This window comes from Mesoplodon densirostris, chromosome 17 (assembly GCF_025265405.1).
Source record: "Mesoplodon densirostris isolate mMesDen1 chromosome 17, mMesDen1 primary haplotype, whole genome shotgun sequence".
NCBI lineage: Eukaryota > Metazoa > Chordata > Mammalia > Artiodactyla > Ziphiidae > Mesoplodon > Mesoplodon densirostris.
This window is the reverse complement of record NC_082677.1, coordinates 60,008,721-60,018,913: the sequence shown is the minus strand read 5'-3', so window position 1 is coordinate 60,018,913 and position 10,193 is coordinate 60,008,721. Positions and strand designations below refer to the sequence as shown.

The 10,193-nt window shown below is 42.7% G+C and overlaps 1 long non-coding RNA gene across 1 annotated transcript; it reads right to left on the bottom strand.

The window, feature by feature from the left end:
• Window positions 1–616: 616 nt before the first annotated feature.
• On the bottom strand, window positions 617–6,977 carry LOC132477626 (uncharacterized). The gene is made up of 3 exons (XR_009530299.1): window positions 6,899–6,977; window positions 5,074–5,146; window positions 617–2,595 (listed from the first exon to the last, which is right to left on the bottom strand). It is a non-coding gene; the product is annotated as an uncharacterized LOC132477626 (long non-coding RNA).
• Window positions 6,978–10,193: the final 3,216 nt, after the last annotated feature.

The following is a 10,193-nucleotide window of genomic DNA, read 5'->3' as shown; positions in this document are numbered from 1 at the left end:
TTATCAACATATGCACCAATATCCCAGTAAGGACAAAATGGAGATGCTCCACTTAACTAGATTAATAAAACCTCAACTTGCTGGTTTTTAAGTGCCTATGATCTATAATTTAAGATAAACAATTTGTAACCAGAGTCCTTCTTATCAGATTTTAAGTTAATGTAACAGGAATTTAAGTCAATCTCCATATTAAATCCAGTTCAAGAGTGATTTGAGTATTTGTCAGATTCAAGACAGTAGGTCAAGAATAATATTTTTTATACATTATTGACATGGGTTTAAATTCAGAGCCCATTTGCCAGTTTTATATCCTTGCAAATAAAAGTTTGCTGATCTCATTTCCTTATCTATAAAATTAGGATACAAATACAGATGCGACAGATATCAAAGTTAGGTAAGATAATACAGGTAAATTGCTTGGGTATCTGTTCCTACTTTCCCAATTACCTCAATTAATAAGCAAAGGTGTTTGGATCTTTTACAGTAACAAAAAACGCCAGAAAAACTGCCACAACCAAGAATAACCTTAAAATTTTTATTTCAAAATGCTCATTCTGGGCAATTTAACAAGTAGTTTTAAATGCATGATTTTATTTATTTACATTAAAAGCACTAAAACAACTCAAATAGCATGACTAAATTGCAAATATGTAAGCGTCTCCAAATGCTATATCTGTGCTCAGTTAGAAAAAGAAAACTAAGCCTTCTTCAGTAATTTTTCTATGGCCTTAAAATTCATGGGATATATCCATCTTCGTTACCCTTGAAAACTCAGTAAGAATATTACATCCTGAATTTAACTTAACGAAACAGAAAGCATCAATTCATACTTTAAGCAAAATGAAAGCTTAACAACCTCTAAGGCAAAGACTTATGCGCTGTCTCAAGTAGGCAAGGTATTATTTCCAGCTGGACGACAAAAACTGGCCTCACATACTGAGCTCTCCTTACCTTTACTGCTCAGCTTCGAGGCTCCTAATTCTGATGCTAGACAAACTACCCCAAGGTTGTCAATTACTAACAGAACAGTACTTCATTAAATACACAGTAAACTTTAATGTGACACCGAATTGTTCTCCAGGCAGTTGTAGGTTGCATTTTGTCAGGAATCATTCTGTAGGGCTCTTCAAACTACAGGGAAAACCCTCAAGTCTGGTTTGCTCTGCTTAGATAGGTTTGCCTGTAAAACGAAGATCTGAAAGTTTTTAGTAAAACCACCACTACTTTGCAAGCAGCTTTGAAAAAGAATAATTTGTAAAACCGTAAGTGCCGTCCTTTTAAACAGACTGGAGAACTGTAATATGAATAACACGCAAAAGAAGATTATGAGGTTATTTTTCTGAAAATAGCCTTAAGGCTATCAAACTTGAAAAATTAAGTCATTAAGGAATGCCAAGGTTAAAAACACTATAAAAAAATGGTCGGAGCTGTTTTTCCCCAGGTCAGCTACATATGAGGCAATTATCAGCTATAATCAACTTATTCACTTATTTGTATCTCAAAATGGCTGAATGTCAACCTTTCTATTTATATGGCTTTTCCTCAAGTGTTACTTGAAAACTATGTTGTCAAGCCTAAGAAAATCTTTAGACTGAAGAACACAAAATTTGCCACACATTTTAAAACAAATCAAATGCAATTCCTACTAAACCCTATAACAACCTCAGCTCCACTGCCAACACCCACATGAAAATGTTCACATTTATTAAAAGTCCAGTTAAGTTTTGAATATATGTACTACAGAAGTTCAGCATCTAGGAAGAGTTGCCATTTAACCTTATGATTCTTTTATTGGGTTGGCCAAAAAGTTGGTTCGGTTTTAAGTAAAAATAAAAGATGCATTTGGGCCAACCTAATATTAAGTTATTACAATTTAGCACATTAAAGAAATCACCTGGCAGCCTTACTTCCACTTTGAACAAGAACCCAGAGTATCTCCCCCAAGATGTAACCATCACTTTTTTCACTCATCAGCATAGCGCACTGTTTTGTAGACTACTGTAAGCCATGCTAACACTATGGGACTTTCAGAGCACAGTCTAAAGCAATGTTTGTCATTAAACAACCAAAACAATTTTTAGGTTCCCTTCAATTCAAAAGGTTTAGAACTCAAATTAAAGGACAGTTAGATCTCCATTTTGTAAACCACTACACAATTCTTGGTATTTTCTCATTCTGTTAATTTACCTTTTAATGAACTTCAGAACTGTGAAATTCTTACCTTTTTCTATTCAGGGCTCCTTAATTAAACTCCTTAAATTTCTTAAAGAAGGGATATATTAGAGGTTAGACTTTTATTCGGTTTCACATAATGATGTTTTCTAAATGTATCAAGTGGTATATTAAGTAAGGTTATGTTCATTTATTTCATTACTAAGATAGCATCCTTCTTCCTAAATTCAGCTTGGGTCCAATTTCAACAACTGATCATTTAAAAATCAGGTAATTCTTCAGTTAGCCCACATTTTTCTACACATATGAAACACAGGCTAGAGACAAGACATACGGAAGAGGAGGCAGAAATGTCGGCTACAACTCTCGCTGCCTCTTCTTCGGTTCCATTCGTCAACTGTCACCGTTGCCAAAGTCTGCTTTCTGAAGAAAGTAGGGAAAACAAATGTGAACTACAGACTTCAGAGAAAAACCAATTTCAGACTCGCACTCACGGCATTAAGACCTGCACAAACACATACTTGTCACTCCATTTAGCACTAGCACATCTTGTTTTCTCTTTAACTCCTATCTTTAAGGTCCAGAAAGCTAAGAACAATCTAAGCATCAACAACAGTTTATACATCATTAACAATTACTAAGAAAACATGCATATATAACCAGTTAACAGTTAAACATCAAGAACACCAGTACTGGTAAAATAGTTATTTGTTTACTAGAAACAAAAAGAGAATCTCCCCTCCCAAATCTAAATTTCATGCTTAAAAAATAACAGAACAACAACTTTCTTTACACAATGCTCTAAAAGAATGGCATTTTGACCTAATTTAAATTCTTCAATACTGTAAAGCAATATAATTTATTGACTTCTGGATTAAGTAAAATGTCCTGAATATCAGGTCCAAAGAAAGCAAAAAGGCATATCTTCACTTTACAGATTATCATCATGCCATTTATTAAAGTAAATTTCCTTTACAGACACAGTTGTAATGGAATACTTGATAAACAGATAAATCTAATTTGACAAAAAAATCAAATACAACATGCAACCTCAGAAGAATGCTTAGTTCAAAAACACGACAAAACTTGATTTCAAGGAACAAAAGGTTGCATGGGTGTGTGCACGTGCACACACACATGAATTTCAGACAAAATAATTACAGCCACCTTTCCCCCCAATACTTTATATCTCTGGAACAGTTAAAAGTGGAAGTCGAATCTTCAGTAATATTTAATTTTCAAAATCTTCTGGTCACAATCCCCACCAAACTCAACAGGCCGGGACAAGTGCAATACCATACAGAAACACAGCATTGCAACCGATCCCAACCTGTGTAGAAAGGGGTTTGATTTTCCCTTACTTTTCTACAGACTTTTCACTACCACAGTCAGTTTTGCATGGATTTGCACAGCAGAATATCACACAGCTGGATGCAAACCTGCAAAACTAACCATAGAACAGTGTTCAGTAACTGGACAGTTTGGGCGACAGGCCGAGGCTGGAGTTCTACAGCTAGCAGTACTTTAAGTGCTCATAATGCAGTAGATAACTAAACACTACCTGCACTATAAGCACTTTAGTGCTACAGAAGCTGTCATATCACACACACCAGGCAGATTCTACATCGACACAATAAAAGTACACAAAATTAGTAAATATCACTTGAAGGAAATAGCAGGCCACCATCAGTTTTGCATAGATTTGCACAACTACATTCTTCTTGTAGTGCAACTATGCAAAACTAACAGAGGACGGCAAACAAAAAGTATTATAACACCTATATACTTCCTTGGCTTGGATTATTGGATGAATACATAACTTCTTATGCCAGAAGGAGCACTTAGGGCAGTAGATGCTAATCTACTTCACTATCTGCACTAGATGCACCTTAGAACAAAAAGCACTCAACACCAGCAGGCCCTGCGCTTTCAAGCCCACCTTGGCTTCCCGAGCGAGGCAGCTGTCACCATAATGCTACAAGTGCCTTCACTGCAGTAGATGCACATATCACTACCTGCACTGTAAGCACTTTGACATTATTCTGACTGGTCACAATCTTCAGTTTTACAAGGTGATGTTCTCTTTATTCCTGCTAAATTTGAAATAAATAATTAGACAAAACAATACCTCAAACTCTTAACAGTTACAAAACACACAAAATTCAGCATAAACCCTAATAGGGAAGAGAAAACGAGTTTAATTATCTCAAACCTCCAAGTTCCATTTAGAAGCAAATTTAGACCTTAAAATTATAAGTTTTTTTTTCCATAAGACAATCATAATTAACCATCATTCTAATACTGTAAATGAACACGGTAGCTCTTTCTCTGCCATTCCCAAAGGCATACTTAAAAAAAAAAATCAAAATCGGACTGCATATAAAAGAGACCTAATATGTATCACCAGGGCAATCTGACTCATATACCTTTTAGAGAAAATCTTCACATCCACGTGGCAAAACATTTTTTCTTTTCTTCCAGCTTCCAATTAGCAATTACTTGGTAAACTGATTAATAAAATTACCGTTCAGACTACATTTCAAGTGTATCAGCTGGTTGTAGAACTTAAATGTCCCAGTTAAATTATTTTAAGACTTGAAAACTTACTCCAGATGAGATCTATTTTGTCACCTAACTTAAAGCAGTTCTGAATTTTGTAAACTGTGCATCAGTTTGCGAAGATTTATAATGGCATTTGCGTTGTAGTTTTACTAACTTACACGTTAGCTAATCCAAACTAAAAGGAAAAAAAGACGAAAAGAAAAAAAAAGCATAGAGTACAAAATAACTAGTTTACCCTTTGAAAACCCAATCCCATCTTATTTATTCAAATCAAAGACTAAAGTCAAGAGAAATCTGTTTTTAAAAAAGTTAACAAATAAAATGAAAATATACACTTACCCACTCGGGCAAACGTCCTTCTTAGCAAATATCCTTAGAAAGGCTTTTGGTGCAGTTAGGTCCACGTGTATGGCTGGAAAGGCGGGGGAGGGATGGGGGAAAAAAGACAAACATTTGCTCAAAATTACTACCACCCTCCAAATCCGTATTTTAAATTCCTCCCCCCCCCCCTTATATCAATTAACTACATCCATTTGCAAAACTGAGGTTAAGGTAGTCAGGCAATACTGGAGGGGTTTAAAAGACCAACAATATATGGGTGAAAAGGTGTAAAAGAATAAAGTTGAAAAAACTCACATGTATTAGATTCACGTCTTATGGAAATACTCGAGTGTAATCAACAGCAATTGTTAACTCTACTGCACAGCTCCACTGAGAGGGAAAAGCAGTAGCAAAGAGACTATTCTTCACCACCCCTCCCCCAATCAAGACCTCGTGGCTGCAAGCCGGGATAAAGAGTTGTTTCCCCAACTGATGTGGTCGAGATAGCACTATGCTAATTTTTCCTCTTGGTGATATTGCAGAAACAAGTCTGCTTTCTCCAGTTCCAGTCTGCCTTCGTCCCGCTTAGGAACAGAAAAGAGGGCAGGAGCACCCGGGACTGCAAAGTGCCCGCCACGCTCATGGAGCCCGGGCCGGCAGCACATGTCGCACAAGGGGGCGCGCGGCCCTGCGATTCCCGGCGCGGCCGCCAGGGGGCGGTGGGTCAGAGTCGGGGCCTGCCGGACACGGCACCCCCCCACCCCGTTTCCCGGCGGCAGCCGCGCGGCGACCGGCGGCGCCGAGGCCCGAGCGCGGCGGGGACGCGGGCGCGCCGCCCCTCCTTTGTGTCCCCCAGCCCCCCCTAGCCCGGCCCAGAGGGGCGGGGGCTCCGCGACTGCGGTGCCCGCCGCACGCGGCCCAAGGCCTAAGCCGGGAACAATCGGCGGCGGCGCGCAGTCGCCGCCATGTCCCCCGCCCTCACCCCCGCGCAGCCCGCCCCGCAGGAACATGGCGGCGCCGCCGCCGCTCCCGCCGAGCCGGGCTGGCCCTCCCGCGCCGCGCTCCCAACCAGCGGGCGACCGAAGACGGCTCCACGCCGCCGCCAAGGCCGGCCCGGGCCTGCTCAGCCGGCCGTGGTCCGGGAAGTTGCGAGCCCCGCCCGTGGTCTGCCCACGCGGGTTAACAAAGCCCACTCGGAGTAGGGGTGGCATCCAGGCCGCGCCGCCCCCAGAACCCGCGCCATCCTCCCACCCTGGCGCGCACAAAGTTTGGGGGCCCGCGGGCTCCCGGCCACGCCGCGCCGCCCGCCGGCGCGCAGGTACCTCGTGGGCGCGCCCCCTCCCGGCCCGCGGCCTGCCCCATGTGCCGCTGCCGCCGCCGCTTTGTTCTGGAGGCGCTTTAACTCGCGCCCCCGAGAGAAACTTTCCCTGCCCGGGGACCCCGCGTCCCGCGTGCGCCCGGAGCCCTGGAGGGGGCGCAGGCCTCGTGTGTCCCTTCCCCGAGGGGCCATTGTGTGCGCCGCGCGCCCACCCGGTCGCCCAGCCGGCCCAGGCAGGGTCCGCGCGGGTCCCGGGCGCGGCCGCCGCGCGCACGCCACCCCCTCCCACCCTCCCGTCCGCGGCCCGGCCCTGCCCCTCCGCCAGCCCGCGTGCCAGCTAGGGGGCAGCGAGTCGTCGTTGCCACACGCCGGGGCGGCCAACGGCCCGAGACCCGCCCCGGCCCCCGGCCACGCCGCGGCCGCCACGCTGCCCCGGGCCATTCCGCCCCACCCGCCCGCCGCCCTCCGGACCCGGGCCGCACACAACAGGTTTCCCTCACTCGGCGGAGGGGCGGGCAGACTCACCAGGAGGAGTAGCCGCCACCATCTTCGCCTCGCCCGCCGCGGGCTCTCGCTCCCGCCTCCCCACCCGCCTCCGCTTTACTACGACCGGAGGCCCCAGGCCGGGGGTGCGGCCAGCCGGCCGGCCCGCCCCGCCAAGGAGGCTTTGCGAGGGGCGCAAGCCGTGGCGGCGCGGCGGGGGTCGTCCCCACCCCCTCGGCCTCGCCCGAGGGCGCGAAGTGGCGCGAAGGCGCAGGTCCGGCTGGGACGGCGGCACCTCGAAGGACCATGTGGGTGAATGAAGGGCGGCGGCTCCCGCCTCAACGTAAATACGGACAAGCCCCACTCCCTCATTAGCATAAAAAACAAAGTACTTCCGACCTCCCCGCCCGCCCGCCAATCACCGAAGGCCCCGCCCACGGCGGCTCGGGCTCGGCAGCCCGGAGAGCGGGAGCCGGGAGACGCTCGCGGCGCAGTGCTGCCTTCCCCGGTCCGCGCTCCCCCACCGCCCGCCCACTGCCGCCCGCCTCACGGAGCTCCTCGTCCGGACACCTCGCGCCACGCCTCCGGCACGCCCTCCGTTAACAAGCTCCGCGCGCATGCAGACCTCCGCGCGCCGCACTCCCCCCTGGAAGCGCACGCTTCCTGTGGCTTCCTGGGGGCTCTGCTCCCGCCGGCACTCGACGTGTACGCGATGTGGTTACTGTTTATTACTTTTCTTGCCCGAGACGGGTCTCGGTGGTAATTAGGGCCTGCTCCATGCCAACGTGAACCAGAGATAAGTATAACCCAGTGACTTACTCTCACGTCGAAACGGGATTACTCAGTGCAAAGATCATTTTAGACACAGAGGTAAATGCCTTACACCCAAGACTTATGAATGCACAAATCGCTGAAATGTGTTTCCTTAACCCGGCCGTGTGTAAGCCAAAACGCATGCCTGAGCAGAGGTTTCACAGCTGCAGTACCTGATCTTCCTCCCATACCCCGCTGCATTTAGTAAGAACTCTTGGCTCTCCTGTAGAAACAGTAGATATCGGAAAGAACCTCATAAACAACCACAAAGCAAAGCTGAGAAAACGAGCCCACTCAGGAGTGCACCTCCTTCTACATGTTGTGGTTTAGGAAATTCCAGAATTCTCAGAAACATAAGTGTTAAAAGAAGTGAGGATTCATAGCACTTACTACAAATACAGTAACTTTAAATTGGTTTTAAATAATACAGTATTTGTTGGAAAGCCCATGCCACTATTCTGTGATTTTACAAGTCAACTTGTAAAAAAAAAAAAAAAAAAGGTATTGCCAGAAAACGTCTATAATGTACAAATGTGAAAATTTTCGACGTTCACATCTTGATGATACTATTTACCAGCTTTCTGACTTGTTTTATCATGCTTTGCTTAAATTCAGTTGCCAAATTAGTGATGATATAAAAAATTGGTTTTGCCACTCTTTTATATTAAGGATCTATTTTCTAGATATTTCTGCTTTACCAATCAAAATAGATGGCCAAATCTGAAATTTTACAATATTTAATCTTTCTCTGACAGTCATTTGTGAGTCTTTCAAAGGGGAAAACTGATTGCTAATTTTATTAAAAGTCTAGTTTACATTACTTTTGGCCAGCATTGATAGGTCAGATTCCTCTTTCTCTAAAATTTTATCTTCTGCTGTGAAGTAGAATCTTAGGAGGAGGGGTGCTGTGAGTAAGAGTTCATCACACTCTCTGAATCATGGGAAATCCCACCGATTTACAGGTTTCTTAACAGGAGAGAGTTATTTATCTCATAGTTTATTTCCAATTAAAGTCAACACTGTAGTACTCCTAGTTTGGAAAAGCTGGTTTTAGTCATCTAACAGTACTTCTGCGGAAATCTAACATGTAATCAACTGTTTTCTATGACTACAGTATGAGATTTAATTATTAATGTATACATTTTTACAGTAAAAATTTTGTAATATGTAAATTCATTTAAACCTACTTACTTGGAAATCCCAGAAAGTTTCACAATTAGTAGATTACACTTTATTTTTAAGGGGTTCACTCACACTTCTTTTCAGCATTAATAAGCAAATTATTGTAAGTATAATTAGAATAATCGAAAACTTTCCCATCCCAATGAGTTTAAAAATTAGCCAACTTTATATATATATATTTTTGAAGTCACTACTAACTAACTAGGAACTCATCCTCCTCCATTTCAAGGGCCACAGCTAGGCATACTTTACAACTAAAGATTTTGTGGTTATGATTTTGAAGATCAGGAAAATATCTAAACTGTTAACAAATGCTTTCTGCAACCAAGGAATGTAAAAATAAAGCTATCTGAAATGCCAAAGTAGACACACAGCCTTCTCAAGTTAGCTAAAACACACGGTACTATTTTACACAATCCAGAACATTTCAGATGAAATGAAAATCTCAGTTCAATATCAGAACAGTTGCATATAACTGACTGTTTACATTATATATAGTAAGTACTAGAGAAATATCTGTGTTTTTCACTTTTCACCCAGATTGAATTGAGAATGTGTAAAAACTTCTGACCTTATTAATAGCATTCAGAATTTTATTCCCTATGTTGTGCTGTTTGACTATGTCAGTATCAATTGACTTAACTGTATTGAAATTTTGAAAGATAAATTCAGTTAAAATACTCTTGTTTTGTAACATCATTATAGGTTTTAAGAAGCTAATGAAGCAATAATTCCCATTCACGTTATACATTTGAGAATTTAAGAACAATGCCAGAATATAAGATGAATACAACCATCAGTGTTATTTTAAAACTATATGTATAATTTGAATACTAACTTGGAGATAGCCTACAAGTTGGTTATTGCAATTAAGTATATTTCATATTTTGGCAATTCGGCGTTGTTAACATAGATTCCTATAGTAATTTATTATTTTTTCACAGTGTTTGAATTTTATGAGAAAGGGGAATAAATTTAAACACCACTTTGACTTTGGAAAGTTAACTGGTTATAAATCCAGTACATTTTGAACTCTTTTTTGTAATGTAGCAAACAGCGATCAATGAGACAAGTACAGTGATGAAATTTTGGATTTTCTACAATATATATTTGTAAATGTCTAAAAATGCATAATCTAGTCTTAACATATAAATTATGGTTTATATTTAGGATTTTTATAATAATTCAGTGCAAATTAACAATCATCTATTAAGTGCCTGCTATTTTTCTGGCACTGTTGGAAGCTATAAAAAGGAGTAAGACAGAACCTGTGCTTTTGAAAAGTTTAAGAATTACACAGTATTATGGATTACCATGAATGTTTCACGAATAAACCAAAAGA